Below are 26944 nucleotides of genomic sequence, written 5' to 3'. Positions count from 1 at the left end.
TTTGCAAAGATGGCATATCTAGCATAAAGCATGTTATGTTATATTTACACTTATAAGCATTTTTCCATAAACATATAGAGTGCAATGTCACAACTAGCTTTGTGAGGTTCTCTGTGAAGACCTGTGAGGCTCCATATCACGATTTGGGGGAGATGGTTTGGTAGCTGGGTATGGGAAAGGAGAGCTGAGCTTATGGGAGATTGGAGGAGAGAGAAAGGGACTGAATAATTCAGGGAGCCTAAATAGAGGAGGAGAGAGAAATAAGGGGGAAAAGGTCAAAACAGTTGCACCTAGGTGTTTGTGACCTTTCCTGGATTCTTTCCTTAGCCTTTCACTGGGGAGTTTTTCATACTGGAAGGCAACGCTGCAAAACATCCCCTTAAGTGATGTAAAATGTGCACTGAAAGCTCTGTACTTGGCTAGCAATGAGCTCAGGGGCACTGGAATTAAGGATGCTGGGGGTGCAGCAGCACCCCGTGGCTTGAAGTGATTTCCATTGTGATGCAGCACCCCCACTATACAAATTGTTCCAGCACCCCTGAATGAGCTGTTCTTAGGCTATTGATGTGCACCTCTCGACTGGTGGTAGGATGTGTGCAAAGGGCTTGCCAAGATTTGTTGTGACAACAGGTGTGTCTACACTGCATTGTAAACTTGGGTCTGTGTGACCTGGCTTGTGGACTTGGTATTTCAAGCCTGCACCTGAATGTCCACACTCCATTGTAAACTTGAGTTTACAGTTGCTGGACCCGGATCTCTCAGCCATGCCATCTGCACTATGTAGACCATCTGACTTGGGTCTGTGGCTTGAGCTATGTCCAGGCTTCAAAATGACAGGGTTTGGACCTGAGTCACAGTAGGACTTGGGTTCTGACCCATGCACCCTTCAGGGTCCTAAGACCCGGGTCCCGAGTGCTTGCTGACCCAAGTCAGACTGATTTGTGTGTGGACGGAAGGGAGGCTTGGGCTCAAACCTCAGTCAGAGCATGGGCTTAGTGTGTATTATAGACATACCCTTACTGACCTTCAAGGGGGCCCAATCCTTGCTCCATTGTTTTCGGTGGGAGCTGGTTTGGCCGTTAGTTTACAAGAATTGGGGCAGAGAACTGAATTGTTTAGTTACTGTGGAAGCTCTGCAAGACCTACTCCCGTGGCAGTCTGGTTAACCTGTACTTCCTACACTAGATCCTATTATCTTAGCTTTAATAAGACTTTTGACACAGCATCACATGACATTCTCATAAGCAAACTAGGGAAATGTGGTCTGGATGAAATTAGAAGGTGGATGCACAACTGGTTAAAAGACAGCACTCAAAGAGTAGTTATCAATGGTTCACTGTCAAACTGGAAGGACATATTTAATGGGGTCCTCCAGGAGTCAGTTCTGTATCTGGTACTATTCAATATTTTCATTAACGACTTGGTGTCATAAATATAAAGGGAAGGGTAACAATCTTTATGTATGCAGTAATATAAAATCCCTCTTGGCCAGAGGTACAGAATCACTTACCTGTAAGGGGTTAAGCAATTCAATTAACCTAGTTGGCACCTGACCAGAAGGACCAATGGGGAAGGAAGATACTTTGAGATCTGGGGGTGATGGTGGTGGTGGTTGTTTTTGCTTTTTTGTGTGTGTTCCCTCTTGAGACAAAGAGAGAGACCAAGCAGGTAATCCAGCTCCTACTGAAATGATGCATCTAAAATTATAGAAATTGTAAGTAATAGCAAGGAAATGTGTTAGACTATCTTTTGTTTTAGCTTGTGAATTTTCCCTATGGCAAGAGGGAGGTTTATTCCTGTTTTGTAACTTTAAATTTGAGCCTAGAGGGGGATTCTCTGTGTTTTAAATATTTTTATTACTCTGTAAAATTACCTTCCATTCCTGATTTTACAGAGGTGTTTCTTTTACTTGTTTTTTTTTTTTATAATAAAGTTCTTCTTTTAAGAACCTGATTGGTTTTAGTGTCCTAAAAACCCAAGGGTCTGGTCTGTGCTCACGTTGTTAACCTATTTGGTTGGTATATTATTCTCAAGCCTCCCCCGGAAAGGGGGTGAAGGGGCTTGGGGGGAATAGGGTTCCAAGTGGCCCTCCCTGACTGTTTGTTTAAATCATTTGGTGGTGGCAGCAATACCGTCCAAGGATAAGGAAAGGAATTTGTGCCTTGGGGAAATTTTTAACATAAGCTGGTGGAATATAAGCTTAGGGGGTCTTTCCTGCGGCTCCCCACATCTCTACCTCAGAGTGGGGAGGGAACCCTGACACTTGGATAATGGAGTGGAGTGGATGCTTATAAAATATGCAAATGAGACCAAGCTGGGAAGGGTTGGAAGTACAGTACAGCTGAAAAGGGGTTATAGCAGGTCTCAAATGGAATATGATTCAAAAGTGTGATGCAGTTGCAGAAAAGGCCAGTATTATTCTGGGATGTATTAGTAGGAACGGTGTGTGTAATACATAGGAGGTAACTGTCCCACTCTACTCAGCATCAGTGAAGCCTTAACTGGAGTACTGTGTCCAGTTCTGGGCACCACACTTTAGGGAAGAAGTGGACAAATTGGAGAGAGTCCACAGGAGAGCTACAAAAAGGATAAAAGGTTTAGAAAACCTGACCTATGAGGAAAGGTTAAAAAAAACTGGGCACGTTTAGCCTTGAGGGAAAAAAAGGATTGAGAGGGGACCTGATATGTCTTCATATATGTTAAGGGCTGCTACAAAGAGCACAGGAATTAGGTGTTTTCAGTGTCCACTGAAGGTAGGACAAGAAAGTAATAGGCTTAATATTAAGCAAGGGAGATTTGAGTTTGACATTAGGAATAACTTTCTAATTTTATCTTTCTAATTTATCTAGTTCTGAAAAGAACTAGGTAAATTCATGGAGGATAGGTCCATCAGTGGCTATTAGCTAGGATGGGCAGGGATGGTGTCCCTAGCCTCTGTTTGCCAGAAGCTGGGAATGAGCGACGGGTTGGATCACTTGATTACCTGTTGTGTTCATTCCCTCTGGGGCACCTGGCACTTGCCGCTGTTGGAAGACAGGATACTGGGCTAGATGGACCTTTGAACCAGTAGGGCCGTTCTTATGTTCCCCAAGAGTAGTTCGTCTCTGGAATAGGCTTCCAAATGAGGTTTACTCCATCACGAGAGGTTTTTAAGAACAAGTTGGACAAAAGCCTCTCAGGCATGATCTAGACTTACTTGGTCCTGCCTCAGTATAGGGGTCTGGACTTGGTGACCTATTGAGGTCCTGTCAGCCCTATGTTTCTGTGATTCTGTGTTATCTCATCCTTGTCTGTCTCTTCTTTACATGTGCATGGCAGAAATCTGGCTTGCTATCCTGTGCCACCTTGTTGCAACACGGTCTTATTTGTTTCTTGCATGGAAACCCATCAGCATTATGAGTCACCAAGTGTAAGTTGTCCACTACTCTCTTTTTGCAGTGGTCTTGTATGCATCCACCCTTTGCGCCCCCCCCCACTCCTTTATTGGGAGCACTGCAGAATTTTACTATTCCTGTTTCCATTCCTACTGCCCCCCTTTCCCCTAGTGTCCTGTGATGTCATCTCATCTCTTCCAGAATACGTACTCTATCACAGATACATCCTGCTTGAGGGGGGGAAGGGTGGGGGATGGGATGTGCATCGGGGGCAGAGAAGAAGCATAAAGAACTACTGTTCCTCATCTGTAAGATATGTCAAGAGGGAATCTTATAATGTGCTTTCCTTATTCCTGTGAAATTAAAATTAATTGTAATTAAGTGAAAGTTAACCTTTGTACTTATTGCAAATGAATGGACTGTGTGATTAACTTATCTTGCAGCGTTAGAAGTTTTTAAAAATTATTTGGAAATAAATGTAGCCATGTATGTGGCTTGATTTTTTTATTCTGTTAATAGTTCAGTTCTGAATTAATTAATTTTAAATGATGGACCTTTGCTCGCTTTTTTTTTAAGTCCTATTTGTGCAATTTAAAGTGTACCTTTTTTCCTTTCTAGCAATATTGATTTGAACAAAAAAAGAAAAAAATACACTAAAAATATTGAAACATAAGAATAACCCCATCCCACTCCCTCCCTGGGACCCCATCCACTAGTACCCACTCCAATGCCTCACTTGTCGTAATGATGCACGGTACGGTATTCTGTGTTAGTTCTGGATGATCTCTCCATGCTGGGAGTTGGACCAGAATTTTAAAGGCAAGGGGTTATAGCACGTTAGATGAGCTTGGAGGAGCAAAGCCTGCATTGTGGTTCTTTGCTTGGTGTGTGTGTGTGTAAGTAAACATACCAAGGGAAGCATGGAGAAAATACAAGGTACCAATTGTTCTTGAGTATCTTGAAGGTGGCTTCCTGCTTTCTAGGTAGGGACCCTTTCAGTACCTAACTTAACGACTGCTCTCTTCTAATGTCCGGATGAGACTAAGGGCTTGGCTACACTTGAAAGTTGCAGCGCTGGGAGTTACAGCGCTGGTCGTGCAGCTGTGCAGGGCCAGCGCTGGTGTGTGGCCACACTCACAGCTACCAGCGCTGGTGTGTGGCCACATTTGCAGCATTTACAGCACTGTTGGGAGTACTGCATTATGGGCAGCTATCCCAGCATTCAAGTGGCAACAACGTGCTTTTCAAAAGAGGGGGGTGGAGGGTGGTGTACTGTGACAGGGAGCGGGGAAGATAGAGAGAGTAGATTTTTGGAGCCAACACTGTGTGTTAGCTTCCTGGATTTAAAAATCACAAAATGTTCGCGAGCCCTTAGTCTTAACTCTTAATTGCAAACAGCCTGCCTCCAACACGGACTCCCCGCTGTTTCACTCACTCCCTGTGGTGTACTGTGACAGGGAGCGGGGAAGATAGAGAGAGTGGATTTTTGGAGCCAACACTGTGTGTTAGCTTCCCTGGATTGAAAAATCACAAAATGTTCGCGAACCCTTAGTCTTAATTGCAAACAGCCTGCATCCAACGCTGTTTCTCTGTCAAGCAGACTGCTTGCCTCTCATTTGATCGTTCACAGCCAGGTACAGATAGCTCCTGTTTGCTGTGATCAGTGTTTGTTTTTTAGATAAGCAGTTCAACGGAGCTCCGATCGGAGTTCACAACAAAACAAAGAGAGGCTGCATAACAAAACAAAGGAAGTAATTTAGTTAAAAGCATTCTGGGATATCTCCTTATTCCCTGGAGGCCAATAAAAGCGCTTGTGTGTGTCCACACTTGATGAGTGATCCAGCGCTGGAATCACTACACCCCAACCTGGCCAGGTGTACAGCCAGCGCTGCAGCCAGGGAGTTGCAGCGCTGGATGTGCCTTGCAGGTGTGGACGGTTACTAATTGCAGCGCTGGAAAGCCTCTACCAGCGCTGCAACTTGCAAGTGTAGCCAAGCCCTTAGTGACATCCATTTTTTGTTTGGTATGTTTAGTGAAAAAGGATTGAAAAACCTTGAGAAAAACCAAGAGCGATTCTTGGATATTAATACAGATTTTTTTTTATGTTTTTCAAAGACGTGTTTAATACATTCTTTTAAACAGCGTTTAAAATGTTGCCTCCTAGGGAACCAAGGCAGTGGGTGCTGGGATCTGGATGAGGTACTGTTACCAGATTTGCCCATTACTTTGGGGTATGCTCATTTATTCGGGTTACTTTTCTGGGGAAGGGGATTCTGTAATTCTGTCAATGTACTGCTTGTGTCACTTTGTGTGTTCATATGGAGCTCTACTTCTCCCTTCTACAAGTCCCCTCCAAATGGAGCTATTCTGCAGGACCTAAGTTCCCTAGGGCTGGGTTTCTCCAGCCCAAGAACCGGATGAACACACACCCAGCCACACATACATTAACAGAGCAAGTCTGAGCAGACCGGGTCAATCAGCACTGTCAAGCTGACCCCTTATATGTCCCTGGACTCACTGGGCTGGATGAAGCAGCACTTTCAAGCTGTTACCCTTATGTGTCCCAAATTCAGCATAGAATCATAGAATCTCAGGGTTGGAAGGGACCTCAGGAGGTCATCTAGTCCAACCCCCTGCTCAAAGCAGGACCAAACCTAACTAAGTCATCCCAGCCAGGGCTTTGTCAAGCCTGACCTTTAAAAACCTCTAAGGAAGGAGATTCCACTACCTCCCTAGGTAACCCATTCCAGTTCTTCACCACCCTACTAGTGAAAAAGTTTTTCCTAATATCCAACCTAAACCTCCCCCTCTGCAACTTGACAGAACAAGGAGTAATGGTCTCATCTTCTACCACTGAGAACAGTCTAGATCCATCCTCTTTGGAACCCCCTTTCAGGTAGTTGAAAGCAGCTATCAAATCCCCCCTCATTCTTCTCTTCTGCAGACTAAACAATCCCAGTTCCCTCAGCCTCTCCTCATAAGTCATGTGCTCCAGCCCCCTAATCATTTTTGTTGCCCTCCGCTTGACTCTCTCCAATTTATCCACATCCTTCTTGTAGTGTGGGGCCCAAAACTGGACACAGTACTCCAAATGAGGCCTCACCAGTGCTGAGTAGAGGGGAATGATCACATCCCTTGATCTGCTGGAAATGCCCCTACTTATACAACCCAAAATGCCATTAGCCTTCTTGGCAACAAGTGCACACTGTTGACTCATATTCAGCTTTTCGTCCACCGTAACCCCTAGGTCCTTTTCTGCAGAACTGCTGCCCAGCCATTCGGTCCCTAGTCTGTAGCAGTGCATGGGATTCTTCCGTCCTAAGTGCAGGACTCTGCACTTGTCCTTGTTGAACCTCATCATATTTCTTTTGGTCCAATCCTCTAATTTGTCTAGGTCCCTCTGTATCCTAGCCCTACCCTCCAGCATATCAACCACTCCTCCCAGTTTAGTGTCATCTGCAAACTTGCTAAGGGTGCAGTCCACACCATCCTCCAGATCGTTAATGAAGATATTGAATAAAACCGGCCCCAGCACCGACCCTTGGGGCACTCCACTTGATACCGGCTGCCAACTAGACATGGAACCATTGATCACTACCCGTTGAGTCCGACCATCTAACCAGTTTTCTATCCACCTTACCGTCCATTCATCCAGCCCATACTTCTTTAACTTGCTGGCAAGAATACTGTGGGAGACTGTATCAAAAGCTTTGCTAAAGTCCAGAAATAGTACATCCACTGCTTTCCCCTCATCCACAGAGCCGGTTATCTCGTCATAGAAGGCAATTAGGTTAGTCAGGCATGACTTGCCCTTGGTGAATCCATGCTGACTGTTCCTGATCACTTTCCCCTCCTTTAAGTGGTTCAGGATTGATTCCTTGAGGACCTGTTCCATGATTTTTCCAGGGACTGAGGTGAGACTGACTGGCCTGTAGTTCCCTGGATCTTCCTTCTTCCCTTTTTTAAAGATGGGCACTACGTTAGCTTTTTTCCAGTCATCCGGGACCTCCCCCGATCGCCATGATTTTTCAAAGATAATGGCCAATGGCTCTGCAATCTCATCGGCCAACTCCTTTAGCACCCTCGGATGCAGCGCATCCGGCCCCATGGACTTGTGCTCGTCCAGCTTTCCTAAATAGCCCCGAACTACTTCTTTCTCCACAGAGAGCTGGTCACCTCCTCCCCATACCGTGCTGCAGAGTGCAGCTGTCTGGGAGCTGACCTTGTCTGTGAAGACAGAGGCAAAAAAAGCATTGAGTACACTAGCTTTCTCCACATCCTCTGTCACTAGGTTTCCTCCCTCATTCAGCAAGGGGCCCACACTTTCCTTGACTTTCTTCCTGTTGCTAACATACCTGAAGAAACCCTTCTTGTTACTCCTAACATCTCCGGCTAGCTGCAACTCCAAATGTGATTTGGCCTTCCTGATTTCACACCTGCATGCCTGAACAATACTTTTATACTCCTCCCTGGTTATTTGTCCAATCTTCCACTTCTTGTAAGCTGTTTTTTTTGTGTTTAAGACGAGCAAGGATTTCACTGTTAAGCCAAGTTGGTCGCCTGCCATATTTACTTTTCTTCCTACACATCGGGATGGTTTGTTCCTGCATGTCCCTATTCCCACCTTCACAACAAATTGTACGGGCAGTAACCTATTTGATGAGCAAACCCCACAGTATTTTGGGCACTGCAGGGATCTTTAGCTTAGGTAAAAGAAGCGTTGCTGCAGAGTAAATGGGGGAAGCTAAAAACACAAAAGAGTAAGGTTCAGTAAGAGAGAGAGAAGCAACCAGCTTAACCATACAAGTTATTTATTGAATACTGGTGATAACTACACAAGGAGGGCTAAACCAACATAACATACATTATTAAAGGTTAATACCTATTAAAGGTTAATACCTAAGGTAGAAAGGAAAAATGAAAAAAGAGAGAGAGAGAGAGAAGGGGATCTCACCACTCCCTGAAGCTTGAACTAGTTGGGGTTCCCAGATGATGCTGGTAGCTGAGGGCAGGAGGCAGGCAGAATCCCCCGCACGATCATTCAGGAGAGTATGGAGTCCTAGTGGAACTGATGCAGAGTTTGGATCTAAGCATCAGAACCATGACTGGAGGGTGAGTAGGGATTTTTGTAGAGAAAATACAATTGTTCAAGGGAGAACAATAGATTTGTTTATAGGTAAGGCTGATAACTCAAGGGTTTTCTTTAGACTAGACAAAAGGAGCTGATCACTCTTGGCTATGGGTGGTGTTTTCTTCCAGGGAGCTCACAATGCAACTAGGCGGCTTCACTATTTGGATATCAATTAAGGATTCATTACTAGAATTGGTCTGATAATTGCTGAGCTGGGTGTGTGCAGACATAGGTTCATTAGCATCTGGAGCAGAGATTCCCATGATGCAGTGCTTCCCTGCTTTTTCTGGTCCCTGAATTCAGTGTGGTTTTTGGTTCTCCATTCTGTATGCAAATTGAGATGTCTTCCTGTCCCATCTTCCATGCAGATGAGGCTAGGGGAGTCGTCTCTGCTGTCTATTCTATATGCTAATGGAGACGTCTTAATCTTGTCACCCTTGTCAGGAGGGGTCTAGGTGTGTCTCCCAACGCCCTTCTCTGCAAGTTTTTTTCCTCTGATGGGTTTTGGTTTAAGCAGAGGCTGGGGGGGGGGGCGGGGCGGGGGAGGGGCTTTCATGAGTCAGGCTGGATACTGCACCCTGGTTCCCCAAGAACACAGAGGTGTCTGGTATCAGTACGGAGTGTGGATTCGAGGCCCTGTTGATCTTAATAGCAGATCTTAAGGTGGCCATCCTGCAGCAAAAAAACTTCAGGACCAGACTTCAAAGAGAAACTGCTGAGCTTCAGTTCATCTGCAAATTTGACACCATCAGCTCAGGATTAAACAAAGACTGTGAATGGCTTGCCAGCTACAGAACCAGTTTCTCCTCCCTTGGTTTTCACACCTCAACTGCTAGAACAGGGCCTCAGCCTCCCTGATTGAACTAACCTCGTTATCTCTAGCTTGCTTGTTGCTTGCATATATATACCTGCCCCTGGAAATTTCCACTACTTGCATCCGACGAAGTGGGTATTCACCCACGAAAGCTCATGCTGCAAAACGTCTGTTAGTCTATAAGGTGCCACAGGATTCTTTGCTGCTTTTACAGATCCAGACTAACACGGCTACCCCTCTGATACTACAAAATTCTTGTTTTATCTTGAAATGAACCTTGCATCATTTCATGTGTTTTCCTCCTTTGGTTGTATTTTTGTATTCCTTAGCTTTGGGTCTTTTTTTTTTAAAAAAAAAACCCAACATGAGTGTCCATTGACTTATTCCTCAGCAAGTTGCAGTAACTCAATAGTTGATTCCTGGCTGGACAGAACCAGTGAAAGGGGAAAACTCATAGCCCATTATTTTTTAAATAGGGCGGGCAAGGAAGAGAAAGACACTAAGAAAATTCCTATGGTGGAACTAACATTTCTGAACGGCTGAATATTTAGTTTTTTTTTAAAATAAGATTAATGCATTTTTCCCAAAAGTGATGCATATTATTGTTAGCTACTTTCCAAATATGACCCTTCCAAAATCAGCTCAACTAAATTATACTTAATCCTGATTCAGCATGGGGAGATGGGCTGGGTTACCTCTTGAGGTCCCTTCTAGCCCTACATTCTGTGATTAGGGGACCAGGTTCCAGTGTGCTTGCCTCCTGACACATGTAAGCACAGTGGATCATGATATTATTAGCAGGAGTGTTGTAAGCAAGACATGAGAAGTAACTCTTTGGCTCTACTCCATGTTGATAAGGCCTCAGCTGGAGTATTGTGTCCGGTTCTGGCCACCATATTTCAGGAAAGATGTGGACAAATTGGAGAAAATCCAGACGAGATCAACAAAAATGATTAAAGGTGTAGAAAACATGACCTATGAGAAAAATTTGAAAAAATTGGATTTGTTTAGTCTAGAGAAGAGAAGACTGAGCAAGGACATACGTTTTCAAGTACATAAAGGGTTATTACAAGGAGGAAGGTGAAAAATTGTTCTCATTAACGACTGAGGATAGGACAAGAAGCAATGGGCTTAAATTGCAGCAAGGGCAGTTTAGGTTGCGCATTAGGAAAAAACTTCCTAACTGTCAGGGTAGTTAAGCACTGGAACAAATTGCCTAGGGAGGTTGTGGAATCTCCATCACTGGAGATTTTTAAGAACAGGTTAAACAAACATCAGTCAGGAATGGTCTAGTTATTATGTAGTCCTGCCTGGAGTGCAGGGGGTTGGACTAGATGATCTCTCAAGGTCCTTCCAGTCCTACACTTCTGTGATGCCAACCTGTGCTAAAGCACTGGATACCCATGTTGTAATCTGGTTCCCTGAGGTGACTAAATCAGGGTTTTCAGAATGAGGTTAGCAAGGAGGGCTCACTTCTCAGCACAGCTTTGCCCTCAGACCTGAGGTGCAGAGTTCCAGAGAAAGGAAATTGCACAGAGGAGAATATGTGCTATTGAAGATGACTGGAGGAGGATGGACCTGAGGTAATCTTGAGAAGGGTCAAGGCTTCAGTTAAATCCACTGAACTTCAGTGGGGCTTTTGCATTGCGGGGAGGAATGAGAATTCTGACGCTGTGGACAGTGCAGTTCTGTGGGTTGTGAATCTTTCTTTCTAACAATAAATCCAGTCGTCCACTGTCAGGAGACAATGAATTCCCCTACTTCCCTCTCACAGAACACTCTCCTCTAGTCCCCACTTCATCCTTCCCACCCTGGACCCCTGCTGTCTAAGGGGAATTGAGCATGCCTATTTGTGGTAAAAGCCCCTTCAGAGGAGGACACTGGTGATTTGGCAGAGCCAAGGAAAACAGATGTTCTCTGTCCAACTTAAACCCCAAACAAAAAACACAACCGCAGAGCTGTTTTTTCCCATGGCAGAGAGACAGGCTGTTCCTCCTTACAATGGCTGACAAATCAGCCTGTGACGAAGCAAGAGCGGTTATCAGTGCGGGCAGTCTTCGTTCTCACTCCTGGATGTGCTGTTTTGGTTTTTGTATTCTGTTTCTCTTTAATTATTTCTCTCCCTCCCTCCTGCTTCACACTCACTCCCCCATGTCTTGCTGCTACATAGTATGTAGTTTTTTTCCTTTCTACTGCTATTTGGGGTGTGTTCAGTGGGACCAGAAGGTGGCATTGCGGTAGGAAGCTGATCAGAGGAGGGATATTTTCAGATAGGAGGAGAGAGAGAAGAAATCAGAATTGGTTGCCATCTTAGGAGTGGGACAGCTGTACTGTTTTAAAAAAAAAAATGCAGGAGAGATGGGCAGAATGTGAATTTTTGTTTGGGTATAAGCAGCATTTTCTCTTTACAACAGTATTGTGTGTGTGTTCTGTTAACAGAGGGAAAACCAAAAGAGAGTGCAGTAATAATGCAACTTCCCCTCTCGTTCAAAATGGTTGACAAATCTTAAATGACTCCCAGCAGGATTGCAAAGCTAGGTTTGCCTAATTGTTCCCACTTCACAGATGGGGAAACTGAGGTACAGAGGATTTGAGTGACTTGCCAAGGTTGTAAACTGGAAATAGAATCCAGAGGTCCAGGTAGTCAGTCCCCATTTTCACCATTAGGATACTTTAACCCTTCCTGTATAAAATAGGGTGAAGGGCAGCATGACCCTTCGTAGTTGGACTGCATTTACAATGAGTGCCTCATGTTCTGGGGTGGTGGGTAGGTGGAAAAGGAAGGTGTGTGACTGATTTTATTTCTTGGCTGGAGTTGTATCTTCAGAGTGGGGATTTCTAGCCATCAAGTTCACCTGTTCCTATTGGGGGTGGTGGCCCAGCCTCTTCCCTTCCCCGCTCCGCCCCTTCCCCGAGGCTCCCATTGCCTGCTGTTGCTGCTGCCTGCCTGGTAAGTCTTCCTCCATTCCATGCCCCCCCCTTCTCTGAAGGTCCCCGTCACTCGCCGTGTCCCTCCTCACCTCCCTTCCACTGCAGGGGTGGGGGAGTGAGGGTGTCCCTCCTCACCTCCCTTCCACTGCAGGGGTGGGGGAGTGAGGAGGGATGGGATGAGCCAGCAGTAAGTGGTGGACAGGCATGGGGATGAGGAGGTGAGCGGCAAGCCAGCAGCGGGGTGGCGGGGATGGGGGAGATCTGGCAGGGGGGTGAGCAGGCAAGCGGCAGGCAGGTGCAGGGGTGAGAAGGCAAGCAGTGAACCAGTGGTGGGGGGTGTCTCATGGTGGGTGGGGATGTCCTGGGGGGTGTGAGGAGGCGAGGGTGGGTAGTGTCTTGCGACAGGCAGGTGACCAGGCGAGCACCAGGCAGGGAGGTCTTGAGATTATCCCTGCTGATCTACTGCTGGGAAGGAGGTGGTGAGGTTGTGCTCTCTCCTCCTCTTGCCTCTTTTTTACACAGCTGGAGGGAGGTGTCACCGATGCCACGCCCCTCCCCTCTCCCTGCATGTAGAGGGAGAAGTTCACTTCTGCTAAAATCTCTCCCAGTGAAGAAGCTATTCGCCTGTTCTCACCACCTGTGTACAACGATGCGTTCCGCCAGAATGCTTCATTATAGACCTGTCTTTGCATCCTTCCCCCACCCAGTTAATTGCTGTCTTGGCTGAACACAGTTTGCTGTGCCTGTCCTCAGGGTGAGAGACCCAAACAAAGGTCAGTTAATACAGTTCCAGTGATCATCCTGTAGTCATCGCTGCAAATGATCCTCAGAAAAACAGGCTGCAAAGAGTGTGTGGGTGGGGGGGGGTGGTATTTTAAATGGGCAGATTTTCCTGTTGTGCTGCCAGTCGGCTAAGGAGATAACAAGCCAAGTCTTTAGGATGCAGGCTGCCAAGCTAGACTTGAAAGTCAGGACTGATTGTGTGTCACCAATTAAATGCAAAGAAGACAGGAATGTTGAATGCTAGGGAATTTCGGAGGCTTCAGACAAGACAGCGAAGCTGTTTAGAGGCTTGCGTTGGTGGTGCAGAAAACCCCTTCACCAATATTTAAGACACCTAGGTGAGCTACCCTGCCCCCAGATAGCTCAGGAAAGGGAGATGGCTTAGACTGAACTGTTGGAAATAGATGTGTCCAGCTGAGCTGTTGACAAACTGTTTATTGAAGTGGAGAAGCCATTGCACTTGCCTTCAGAAGTCTGCCTTTTAGGCTGGGAGGGGCGCAGCAACCACTGAGGATATTGGATCCTGCCTTATTCATGACCACACTGAATGTTAAACACAAACCTGAGGCTGCGGTTGCTACTGCCTAGAACCATCATGGAAACAATACCCCGCCCCGCTCCTTTCCCCCAGTGTTGCATAGTTTGTTATTCTGTTGCCAAGAGCCCGTACTGCTTTCTGTGTTCTGTGCGGTGAGTGTGTGTGTCCAGGACAGTTTAAAACAAACAAACAATAGTTAATGAATAAATAAAATAAAAGGAGGATGCTGTCATTGGGAGATCCACAGTGCACCATCAGCATATGTTGCAGGTCTGTCTAGTGCTGCTGACCGTCCTGCTGCATTTACTACCATGGCAGCGATTGGTGATGCATGCTCTTGACTGAATGAACCAGGCAGCGGGAGGTGACTGATCATTGGAGCTGGGTGAATATTTATTTTTTGTGTTTACTTAGATTTAAGTGACATCTATACAAGAGCTCTATGTGCCCTAATACTTAACTGTTATTGCAACATAATATGTAATGGAGAATCTGATTTGAACATATTTTATACTTAACCTGATGAAATCCATGTATACTTGTGACTTATTCATGCGTTTTTAGGAGTTGTACAAACAATGAGTGGGCAGGTGGACGGGGCAAAGAGAATTTTGGATCAAAAGATTTGAAATGTATTAAAATTATTGAATACATGATTTCACTAAACTTTATTTGATCACAGATGACAGCTTCTGTTTTCACATAAAAAAGCCAGGTATATTATATTTTATTATCTAGTGCTTTTCATCTGTAGATCTCAAAGTGCTTTACAAAGGAGATCACTATCATATCCATTTTATAGATGGGGAAACCAAGGCACAGAATTGAAGTGACTTGACCAAAGTCATGAGACCACCTGCAGAGTCGGGAATAGAGCCCAGGTCTCCTGAGTCTCAGATTAGTGCTCTGTTAGCCCACACAGCTTCCCAAATGCCTTTGAAATCTGTGTTTTCCCTCACTGCATGTCAGCAAATAATAGCATTTATTAGACAGTATTTTATTTTTGAAATTCTCATGTGATGGTGACTGTTAACAAAGTTCACTCACTATAACGAATGAACACAATTGGTGCTAGCTCCAGAGTTGAGCATTTTGTATCTCCATATACACCTCCCCCTGCCAAGTTAGCCTTTTTGAAGCCATCCTCCACCCATATCATGAGGTTTCCTGTCCATTGAGTTAGCCGCAGATTCACTTTTCCTGCACTTTTCCATCCCATTGCGATTGCAGACAGCTTTTGTGCAAGTAGCTCATTGATTTGCTGCTGCAATTTCACATTTTGGCTTATCAATTACTTTTAGTTACCCAACAGTCCCCCAGATTTCATACACCCAACCCTGTGTTTCCTGCTGCCCACAAATCCCTTTTCCAGCAACAATTCCATGCATGTCCCCTCACCCACCAATTAAATTGTTGCTTCAACTCTTCTGTGTATGTACTGCAGTTCAGGTGTACCTGGTTAACCCACCATTCTCGGGGGTGTACTACCCATGTTATGGACTAGAAAGACGCATTGAAAAGTGCCGGTTGCACCTGCTTCCACAGTGGGTCCTGCACATTCACCCATCAGGAAGTATTTCTGGCTCCAGGCTGCATCCAGCTTAGATCAGGATTCTTCCAGCTTGGCATCCATATTACCTATAGTGGTACATTCTGCAAAGTGGTTAAATTGTCATACCCAGCATCCCAGGGAGACTGTATGTCCAGTGTGATGTGTACATAACAACTGCACATCCAGGGATTTTCCTCTGTGCAGCTACCATTATGAGTGCATATGGTAACATCAAGCCCTAATTTTGGGACTCCATAACCCAAACACCCCAGGAAACCAGAGGGTTATATGGGTTTTTTTGTGGGGGCTCTCCATGACAAACCAAATGTCCAGATGACTGTGTTTCCTACTGTGATTGATCATAACATATCCTAAGAAATACCATGCAATATTTCCTGATAATTTTGATATTCTCCACCAGGTTAGGACCCCTCCCCTTCCAATCCGTGCACCACATACCGAGACTGCCAAATTCCTATGGGGGTATCAGCGGTACAATTTTCTATGGGTAGATCCTTAAGGTCCTTATCTGTCTTATTACCACAACTTGGGTATGTCGCAGTCCACGTGTTCCCTCCTTTTGCCACTTCACATCGTGAGATCTGGGCAGGGCTTACAATAGTGACAATTGTGATTAGCAACAACGATTGTTCCATTCCAGGCCTGGCAATCCTTGGTTTCCCCTCTGTAGGTCCACCTGTAAAATGCATGTAACAATTTATACGTCGTCTTTCTTAACCCCCATTTTGTGACTTTTTATTTGCACTTGATTTCCCAGCTTGGGTAGACTGAGCTTTCCAGGCAGGTCATACCTTGTGTTGACCTTTGCTGCTACATGTGTTAACCCTCCTTGTACAATATCCACCAAAATAATGGTAATAACAAGACAAATACATAACAGAACCTTTGTTGTGACAGTAGACCCACGGTGCTCTGGGTTATTCTTCAGCTGGTGCCAGCTTGCTTGTAGAGTGTCTGAAAAACAAAAGAAACATTTCCCAGCCCCCTGGTGGGGACAGATTGTCTTTTATAAATCTCTTTGCTAATTGCAGGAAAAACAGAAGAATTACCTCCACACTGTCCTTGTTTTGTTCTATAGTCAGGCTCATGAATTATCCCACTGTTCATTTATGAAATTCATGAAGTGGTGTACCTCAGTTTCCCTTCTTGTACAACAGACCACGTTTGTAATGGTTTCTCTGCTGTGCCTAGCTGTAAGTTTATTCACAGGTAATAGGTAAGAAGCATTATTGCCATATGAACTAACAACAATATTAGCATCAAATCTAATACCAGTGGGTGTTTATAAGTATCTTGTTATATCATGCCTTTTATTTAGACAATTAGTCTTTGAGGCCAGCGTGTTCATTACCCTCCTGAAAGCTTTGCGTAGGCTTTAATTTAATTATATCCTTGGGGTTTTGGTGAATTACAAGGTAGGGATGTTGTGCACATAAGCAGACTCCTTTTGTATCTGTCTTTGGATTACACACACACACATGCGGTTAACCTGTTCCCTCTTATTTCCAGACTTGATTTGTTTTCCCACTTCACTTTCCTGGAGGGCCATAATCAGAGTCTTCTTACTTACAAGTAGCTTGTTTACTGACCAGGTATATTTTATTATTTGCAACTCCTTTGTGCTGCCATTTATGGGCAGTTCTCTCCTTCCCCTATTAGCTAGGTAACTTGCATCCACGCAGACGCTTTCTGGCTTCCTTTTGGATCCAAGCTATTAGTAGCTCAGAGATGCTGCCTTAAAAGGGACACAATTAACTTCCACCAGAGTTCTGATTACTTTTCACTTTTAACTCTTGCTTCTAAAACACACACACGGCCATCTGAAAAAGGAAACACAACCTATTGTGGCTCCTTTTGGAGCTCTAATAGGATTTTAATTAAGTAGCATGTTTTGTTTGCATTTCTTCTACCCCTTCTACGTTACACACTGCACATGTTCTGGGAAAATGCACACCCCCTCCACAGTTCAACTCCACGACATTATATTAATCACATCAACTTTCATACAAGGTGTAACTGTCTACCCGGTGCCCACAGAATTTTCATGCACCCCCCACCAAAGCAACAGTCCGATCACCCAGACCCACCCCAAGGCTCAGCGTTCCCAACATTGCTCCACTTTTCCTTTTCTTTCCTGTGCACACACAAAAAGATGCAGAATGTCTCCCCCATCCTCTGGCCCCAGCCACCTCCCACCACAGCCATGACTTTAGTCTTTATTTTAAAACATATTAAACTTTATAAAACATTGAGGTACCTTAAGGTTTAAATGCTAAATACCAAAGCCAAACAACACTAGTTACCTGTGTCTGGTAAAAAGTGTAGGTCAGTTTTGCAATTTTGAATGAAAGATTCAAATGAATTTAGTGTCATTGTTTTTTCTTTATTAAAAACAAAAAACAAAATAAAACCAATTTATCTTAAACCTACAAACAGGATTTTACAAACCATGAGTGTTGGTTTAGGTCCTAAAATCCTCACATAATTACACAAAAAGATTCACACACACAAATTCTCTTTTGCCCGACACCCCTTGCACTGCTTTTATTATTTTTACACTACTGTATCCAAATTACATTCCCATCTTGTACAATTGGAGACAGTCAAGTTAATTTCCAATAGAAACCCCTTACTTTTCTTTAGTGATTTTGATTAACTCGTCCAATAGTCAAATAATATAGATCAGGGTATCTGGCTGCCTGCTGCCTGCAGCAGTTCTTTACAGACCATTTCTGTGGGAAAAGGGCCCATTTTACCTTAGAATAGCTATAAAGGCTCCTGGGGACAAAAATATAGTGGTGTTGGTAGCCACCTGACCCCCTTGTATAATTTGTTTAACTCATAGACTTTAAGGTCAGAAAGGACCATAGACTTTAAGGTCAGAAGGGACTAGTCTGACCTCCTGCACAATGCAGGCCACAGAATCTCACCCATCCACTTCTATAACAAACCCCTAGCCTATGTCTGAGTTATTGAAGTCCCCAAATTGCGGTTTGAAGACCTCAAGCTGCAGAGAATCCTCCAGCAAGTGATCCGTGCCCCATGCTGCAGAGGAAGGCGAAAAACCTCCAGGGCCTCTGCCAATCTGCCCTGGAGGAAAATTCCTTCCCGACCCCAAATATGGCGATCAGTTAAACCCTGAGCATGTGGGCAAGACTCACCAGCCAGCACCCAGGAAAGAATTCTCTGTAGTAACTCAGATCCCAACCCATCTAACATCCCATCACAGACCACTGGACATACTTACCTGCTGATAATCAAAGATCAATTGCCAAATTAATTGCCAAAATTAGGCTATCCCATCATACCATCCCCTCCATAAATTTATCAAGCTTAGTCTTAAAGCCAGATATGTCTTTTGCCCCCACTACTCCCCTTGCAAGGCTGTTCCAGAACTTCACTCCTCTAATAGTTAGAAACCTTCGTCTAATTTCAAGTCTAAACTTCCTAGTGTCCAGTTTATATTCATTTGTTCTTGTGTCCACATTGTTACTAAGCTTAAATAATTCCTCTCCCTCCCTAATATTAATCCCTCTGATATATTTATAAAGAGCAATCATATCCCCCCTCAACCTTCTTTTGGTTAGGCTAAACAAGCCAAGCTCTTTCAGTCTCCTTTCATAAGACAAATTTTCCATTCCTCGGATCATCCTAGTAGCCTGTCTCTGAATCTGTTCCAGTTTGAATTCATCCTTCTTAAACATGGGAGACCAGAACTGCACACAGTATTCCAGATAAGGTCTCACCAGTGCCTTATATAACGGTACTAACACCTCCTTATCTTTGCTGGAAATACCTCGCCTGATGCATCCTAAAACCGCATTAGCTTTTTTTACGGTCATATCACATTGGCAGCTCATAGTCATCCTGTGATCAACCAATACTCCGAGGTCCTTCTCCTCCTCTGTTACTTCCAACTGATGCGTCCCCAATTTATAACTAAAATTCTTATTAATCCCTAAATGCATGACCTTGCACTTTTCACTATTAAATTTCATTCTATTACTATTACTCCAGTTTACAAGGTCATCCAGATCTTCCTGTATGATATCCCGGTCCTTCTCTGTGTTAGCAATACCTCCCAGCTTCGTGTCATCCACAAACTTTATTAGCACATTCCCGCTTTTTGTGCCAAGGTCAGTAATAAAAAGGTTAAATAAAATTGGTCCCAAAACTGATCCCTGACGAACTCCACTAGTAACCTCCTTCCAGCCTGACAGTTCTCCTTTCAGTATGACCCTTTGTAGTCTCCCCTTTAACCAGTTCCTTATCCACCTTTCAATTTTCATATTTATCCCCATCTTTTCCAATTTAACTAATAATTCCCCATGTGGAACCGTGTCAAATTCCTTACTGAAATCGAGGTAAATTAGATCCACTGCATTTCCTTTGTCTAAAAAATCTGTTACTTTCTCAAAGAAGGAGATCAGGTTGGTTTGGCATGATCTACCTTTTGTAAAACCATGTTGTCTTTTGTCCCAATTACCATTGACCTCAATGTCCTTAACTACCCTCATCCAGATCTTCCTGTATGATATCCCGGTCTAAGACTAAGACCCCTGCCACTCCGGCACCGCCCGATGCGTGGCACGAGGGCGCAGCTCAGCTGCACCGCCTGGCGCCCGATCCCGCCGCGGCACCTGCTAAGACGCCACCGTCGACTCCGGTCCGACAAGGGCCGTCGAGTCCGGCACCTGTCTCCCCGGCACCCGCCGTGGTTGAGCTTGTCATACCATCCACGCCAGAGGTATGTGAAGTGGCTAAGGACCTGATCGCGCTGACGGACCCGGCACTGCCACCACCCCCGGCACCGCCGGTGCGGGTGATTCAATCAATTAGGAAGCCGGCCCTGGTTCGTCCAGCTTCTATCAGCGCCCCTGACCGGCACCGCTCTCGATGGCGGTCCCGCAGGCGATCCAGGTCCCGGCACCACTCTCGCTCTTCGCGCCGCTCGCAGTCCCGGCACCGCTCCACCACATGGCGCTGGTCGGACTCGTGGCACCGCTCTACGTCCCGGTCGCCGCCCTACTACTCACGGCACCGCTCACGGTCTCGGCACTGCTCCCGGCACCGCTCACCTAGGAGCCGCTCACGGCGCTGCTATTCCAGGTCCCGGTCGACCTCCCGGCACCGGGCCGGTCGCAGGTCCCAGTCTCGATCTTGGCACCGAGATTCTTCACGGCACCCTTTGTGTAGGAACACCAGGTCTGTGGGGACATCCGCCCAAGGCTTCTCTGCTCCTCCATGGCCATTCAGGCATCCGTCGGTATCGTCCCAAGCGGGCAGCTGTTACTCACAGGACTGCAATGCGGATGTGCCTGAGGGCCTGTTTCAAGAAGCCTATTCCCAAGCGCAGGGTATTCGGCAGTGGCCCTTTTGGACACCATGGGCGTACCATCAGGCCCAGGGTGCCCCTTTGGTTCCCTCACGTGCTGCCTCATCGGAGCACCGGGCCCCAGAGGCCACAGTTAGTCGTCCCCCTCCAGTTGGCACAGACGACCAGTTGGCTCAAGCGTCCACCTCGCCGGCGCAACTTGAGCAAGAACCACCACAGGACCAGGAGGAGGTACAGGACCCCCTTGTCCCTGGCGTCTCATCCTCCTCACCAGACGAGGCAGTAGCAGGCACATCGTCCTTGAGCCCGCCTCCGATAGACCTTACGGTGCACCAGGACCTCCTCAGGAGAGTTGCCCTGAATATAAATCTACAGGTGGAGGAGGTCCCAGAGGTCAAGGATCCCGTCGTCAGCATCCTTACTGCTGACACGCCCACTAGGGTGGCTCTGCCCTTTATTAAAACTATACAAGCCAAGGCAGACACCTTGTGGCAGTCGCCGGCCTCCATTCCGCCAACAGCGAAGGGGGTCGAGCGTAAGTATATGGTACCATCCTGGGGGTACGAGTACCTATCTATACATCCGCATCCTTCCTCCCTGGTGGTCCAGTCCGTCAATGAAAGGGAGCGCCATGGACAGCAAGCCCCGGCTCCGAAATCCGAGGAAGCCAGAAGGATGGACCTTCTAGGCCGGAAGGTGTATTCGGCGGGTGCCTTGCAACTTCGAGTAGCGAATCAGCAAGCTCTGCTGAGTCGCTACGACTATAACACCTGGGCGGAGATGAACAAATTCCGGGAGTTGCTTCCTCCAGACTCCCGCCAGGAATTCAAGGCCTTCCTGGAGGAAGGGAAAAAGGTGGCCAGAACCTCCCTGCAGGCCTCCCTAGATGCGGCGGACTCCGCAGCCAGAACCTTAGCGTCCGGTATCACCATGAGGCGCATTTCCTGGCTGCAGGCTTCCAACCTTCTGCCGGAACTCCAATATACCATCCAGGACTTACCCTTTAAGGGTAAGGGTTTATTCTCGGAGAAAACTGACCCTAGACTCCAGAGCTTAAAGGACAACAGGGTCACTATGCGGAACCTGGGCATGCATACCCCCGTGACCCAGCGTCGCACTTTCCGCCCCCAGCCCTTCCGTCCGTACTCTGTACCTAGGCAGAGACAGGATTTTAGTAGACGCTGAGGGCGCGGCGGCCGCAGACGATATTCAGGTCCTCAAACGGGTCAAAGCCGCAGCCCCTCCAAACTGCAGGCGGGTCCGAAATCATCCTTTTGAAGATGCGCCCAAGGACAGCATACCACTTCCGGTTCAGGATCCCTTCCCTCCCTTCTCCCTTCTCCTCTTTTTTTTCCCTGCGTGGTCCCACTTGACTTCGGACATCTGAGTCCTGCGCACCGTGAAGCAAGGATACCACCTCGAGTTTGCTTCAACCCCGCCTTACCACCCTCCCTCCCAGTCCCTCTTCAGGGACCCCTCTCACGAGCAATTCCTCTTACAAAAGGTCCACACACTTCTCACCATCGGAGCGATAGAGGAGGTGCCAAAGGAGGAATGGGGCAAAGGGTTTTATTCCCGTTACTTCCTGATCCCCAAGTCAAAAGGGGGTCTCAGACCTATCCTAGACCTACGGGGCCTCAACAAATTCCTAATAAAGTTGAAATTCCGGATGGTCTCCCTGGGGACCATCATCCCGTCCTTGGATCCCGGGGACTGGTATGCTGCCCTCGACATGAAGGACGCTTACTTTCACATAGCCATTTTTCCTCTGCACAGGAGATACCTCCGCTTTGTAGCCGATCATCGGCATTTCCAGTTTGTGGTCCTTCCCTTCGGCCTCTCCATGGCGCCTCGTGTGTTCACAAAATGCATGGCAGTGGTCGCCGCCCACCTCCATCATCAAGGGCTCCATGTGTACCCTTACCTGGACGACTGGCTCATCAGGTGAGCCTCCGAGGAACAAGTCAGGGTGCATGTACGAGTAGCACAGGACCTGTTTACACGTCTCGGCCTACTGCTCAACATAGACAAATCCACCCTGGTCCCCACTCAGAGGCTGGACTTTATAGGAGCCACCTTGGACTCCACTCTAGCCAAGGCCTGTCTGCCTCAGCCAAGGTTCCTGGCAATGACCGCGATCATCCACAGTCTGCAGGTGTTTCCCACGACTTTGGTCCGCACTTGCCTCGGTCTTCTAGGCCACATGGTGGCATGCACGTATGTTACCAAATTCGCTAGGCTCCGCCTCCGCCCGCTTCAAACATGGCTCCACTCGGTGTACCGTCCAGGCAGGGACGTGATGGACACGTTAGTCACCATCCCGCCAAGTACACTGCGCTCCCTCGACTGGTGGCTGAACCCCTCCATGGTGTGCGAGGGGTTACCGTTCCACCCACTGCAGCCCACCCTGTCCCTGACGACAGATGCGTCATCCCTCGGCTGGGGAGCCCACCTCGGTCACCTGCGCACCCAAGGCCTGTGGTCTTCAGAGGAACTCTCCCTGCATATAAATGTCCGAGAGCTCAGAGTGGTTCGCCTGGCATGCCACGCATTCCACAAGCTTCTGTACGGCCGTTGTGTCTCCGTGTTTACGGATAACACAATGGCCATGTATTACATAAATAAACAGGGAGGGACCCGATCTTCCCCTCTTTGCCTTGAAGCCATCAATCTATGGGAATTTTGCATAGTTCATGCGATAGACCTGGTGGCGTCCTTTCTCCCGGGAGTTTGGAACACTCTCGCGGATCGACTGAGCAGATCCTTCCTGTGTCACAAGTGGTCCATAAGACCGGACATTATCCATGCAATCTTCCGCAAGTGGGGCTTTCCCCAGGTGGACCTATTCGCGTCTCGCGCGAACAGGAAGTGCCAAGTGTTCTGCTCTGTAGTGGGGCGGACTGCCCCACTCCCTGTGAGAATGGGCTGTGGCAGGCCAGGGCGCCTGCGCAGACAAGGCTTATTGTGAGCCAATCAGAGAGGGGCTTATTGTGAGCCAATCAGGGCCCAGTTTAGAGCCAGCCAATCAGGGCCAGGCTCAGAGGTATATAAAGGCTGCCCAGAGCAGGAGCAGTCAGTCTGTCCCAGGCCTTTGACAGGGGAAGGTCAGTCTCCAAGGGAGGAGACTAGCACCGCGGACAGCGCAGTGCTGGCCAGGTTCGGGGAGGCTAGGGAGCTTGAACCCGTAGCCTGCCAGGCTGCAGGCCCTGAAGGGAAGGGCCTAGCGGGTGCAAGGGGCCGTAGGGGAAGCGGCCCAGGGAAACAGACAGTGGAAGGGGAGAGAAGGACAGTGAGGCTGATGCCAGAGGGTCCCTGGGCTGGGACCCAGAGTAGAGGGTGGGCCTGGGTCCCCCCCTTCACCCCTTGCAGTGCACCCAGCCATTGGCCGTAGGGAGCAGCCATCTTGCTACGCCAGATCCCTGACAGGAGGGATTAGACTCAGAGGGCGATTGCACATAGTGACTGGGGTGTGAGACTGCTGAGCACTGACCCCCCGGAAGGGGGCGCAGAAGGACTAAGGGGCACTGCCGGAGGGCAGTGGCCTCGAAGAGGACGCCGCCAAGCACGCAGCAACGCGGGTCCAGAGATCAGAGGACAGAACGACGGACGGGACATCACCAGCCTGCAGAAGGCGCTCCACTGGAAAGAGCTAATTCCCGGAGTCACCAGTAGGAGGCGCCGCAGGGGTGAGTCCCAACCCGTTACATGCTCGTTCCAGGGTCTCTCACGAGGCTCGATCTCGGACGCATTCCTCATTCCGTGGAAGCACTCGCTGCTCTATGCCTTCCCTCCGTTTCCGCTGGTGCACAAGGTTCTGTTAAAACTCCGGCAGGACAGGGCACATCTAATACTGATTGCTCCAGCGTGGCCCAGGCAGCCCTGGTACACCACGCTCCTCAGCCTCTCAGTAGCCACACCAATCACCCTCCCACTCTGCCCGGACCTTATAACCCAGGAGCACGGCAGTCTCCGTCACCCAGACCTTCCAGCCCTCCACCTCATGGCGTGGCTCCTGCGTGGCTAGACACCTTGGAGTTATGCTGTTCCGCCCCTGTGCAGCATGTTCTGCTCAGTAGTAGGAAACCTTCCACTCGGTCCACATATTTGGCCAAATGGAAACGTTTCTCAGCCTGGTGTACGTCACAGGCCCTTACTCTTTCGGGGACCCCCATTCCAGTCATTCTGGACTACCTTTGGCAGCTTAAGCAGCATGGCCTTGCCATATCTTCCCTGAAGGTTCACTTGGCGGCCATATCTGCTTTCCATCCTGGAGAGGCTGGTCACTCTGTGTTCTCTCACCCGGTGGTCGCTAGGTTTCGAAAGGGGCTGGAACACCTCTACCCTCAAGTTCGTCGTCCTGCCCCCACTTGGGACCTCAACCTGGTATTAAACAAGCTTATGGGTCCCCCCTTCGAGCCGCTGGCAACCTGCTCTCTGCTGTACCTATCATGGAAGACAGTTTTTCTGGTGGCCATCACTTCGGCCAGGCGGGTTTCTGAACTTCGAGCACTCACTGTAGACCCCCCTTACACTCTTTCATAAGGACAAAGTTCAGTTGCGGCCACATCCCGCTTTTCTCCCTAAGGTGGTTTCGGCCTTCCATACTAACCAGGACATCTTCCTCCCGGTTTTCTTCCCTAAACCTCATTCATCCCCACGGGAGCAGCGGTTACACTCCCTAGATGTCCGCGGGGCGCTGGCGTTTTATATTGACCGCACAAGGCCCTTCCGCAAATCCCCCCAGCTTTTCGTGGCAGTGGCGGACCGTATGAAAGGCCTCCCTGTCTCCGCACAGAGGATCTCCTCTTGGCTACGCACATGCTATGACTTGGCCCATGTCCCGGTGGGCCACCTCACTGCCCATTCTACCAGGGCTCAGGCTTCCTCAGCCGCATTCCTGGCGCACGTACCGATCCAGGAGATATGCCGTGCAGCGACCTGGTCATCAGTCCACACCTTTACTTCGCACTATGCTCTAGTCCAGCAATCTAGAGATGATGCGGCCTTCGGCTCAGCGGTTTTGCACTCCGTCACATCTCACTCCGACCCCACCGCCTAGGTAAGGCTTGGGAATCACCTAACTGGAATGGATATGAGCAATCACTCGAAGAAGAAAAGACGGTTACTCACCGTTGTAACTGTTGTTCTTTGAGATGTGTTGCTCATATCCATTCCAAACCCACCCTCCTTCCCCACTGTCGGAGTAGCCGGCAAGAAGGAACTGAGGAGTGGGTGGGTCGCCCGGAGTATATATCCGGGGCCATGGTGGCGCCACTCCAGGGGGCGCCCAGCCGACCCACTGAGTGTTGCTAGGGTAAAAGTCTTCCGACGAACGTGCACGCGGCGCGCGCACACCTAACTGGAATGGATATGAGCAACACATCTCGAAGAACAACAGTTACAACGGTGAGTAACCGTCTTTTTCCAGGTATGATACCGATGATTTTTCATACCTGGCCCAAAGCTTCTTACAATATAACTGCAGCCCTGTCTGCCTCTTCCGGAGAACAACAACAACAGACAAAAGGGAGTCTTGTTTCAATTTTAAAAAGTTCTAGCCTTCCCATTGGCTCTTTTGGCCTGGTGCCCACTCGATTCCTTTTACCTATGCATTGCAGTGACTTTTAACCCTTTACAAGTAAAGCAAATAGAGAACAGCTACTAAGAGGGATTATATAGCTAACTGGCTGGCTCGGTCCATAAAAGGGAGCTCCCCCTCTTCATTTATCACACCTCCATACCTGGAATGGGCTCTGATTCTTCCATATCCACTTATCCAAAAAGACCATTACCCCAGCTTGCAAGGACCCGCAACTACCATCATGAGAGCCTGCCATAGAATCATAGAATATTAGGATTGGAAGCAACCTCAGGAGGTCATCTAGTCCAATACCTTGCACCAATTAAATCATCCCAGCCAAGGCTTTGTCAAGCCGGGCTTTAAAAGCCTCTAAGGATGGAGATTCCACCACCTCCCTAGGTAACCCATTCCAGTGCTTCACCACCGTACTAGTGAAATAGTGTTTCCTAATATCCAATAGCCATAACCCCTTCCAAGCAGCTGTGCAGACAGTTGGGGAGGGGGACTTACATGGCTGCTACTTACCTGTCCAGCATGATGCAGCCGAGTCACGGCACCAAGATGTTAGAGGGCTTTCCCTCAACCCTCCCACTTCCCTGGTTCTTGTCACCCAGACGGCAAGCAGCAAAAGACCAGAAGTCCGAAGTTCAGACAATGAGATGTTTATTGGGGTTAGTTTCCAAGCAAGCATATTCCAAAGCCCTTCACACCAGTCAGGCTTATTTCTATACCGTGATAGAGTCTGTTCCCCAGTGTTCTGTTCCCAGCTCTGATGCCGCAGATCATTTACCCCATGTCCTCCTTCCCAGCTCTGATGCTGCAGAGCCTTGCCTGTGTCCCTATTCCTGTTCCCCCTCCTTAGCAAGCATGATTCCAATTTCCCT

The 26944-nt window shown here is 47.7% G+C and overlaps 1 protein-coding gene across 9 annotated transcripts in view; it reads left to right on the top strand.

The window, feature by feature from the left end:
* Positions 1–26944, top strand: part of LOC123344354 (ankyrin repeat and fibronectin type-III domain-containing protein 1-like) — a 596720-nt gene that overhangs the window by 22663 nt on the left and 547113 nt on the right. The window contains exon 1 of one of the 9 annotated variants that reach the window (XM_044980482.1): positions 12747–13023. The exons of the other annotated variants lie outside the window; for them this stretch is intronic. The gene's annotated coding sequence lies outside the window, so the exon portion shown is untranslated. Of the gene's footprint in view, positions 1–12746; positions 13024–26944 lie in introns of those variants that run through there. 9 annotated transcript variants of the gene reach the window in all.

The sequence above is a fragment of the Mauremys mutica genome, chromosome 11 (assembly GCF_020497125.1).
Source record: "Mauremys mutica isolate MM-2020 ecotype Southern chromosome 11, ASM2049712v1, whole genome shotgun sequence".
Lineage (NCBI taxonomy): Eukaryota > Metazoa > Chordata > Testudines > Geoemydidae > Mauremys > Mauremys mutica.
This window is presented reverse-complemented; position numbering and strand designations above follow the sequence as displayed.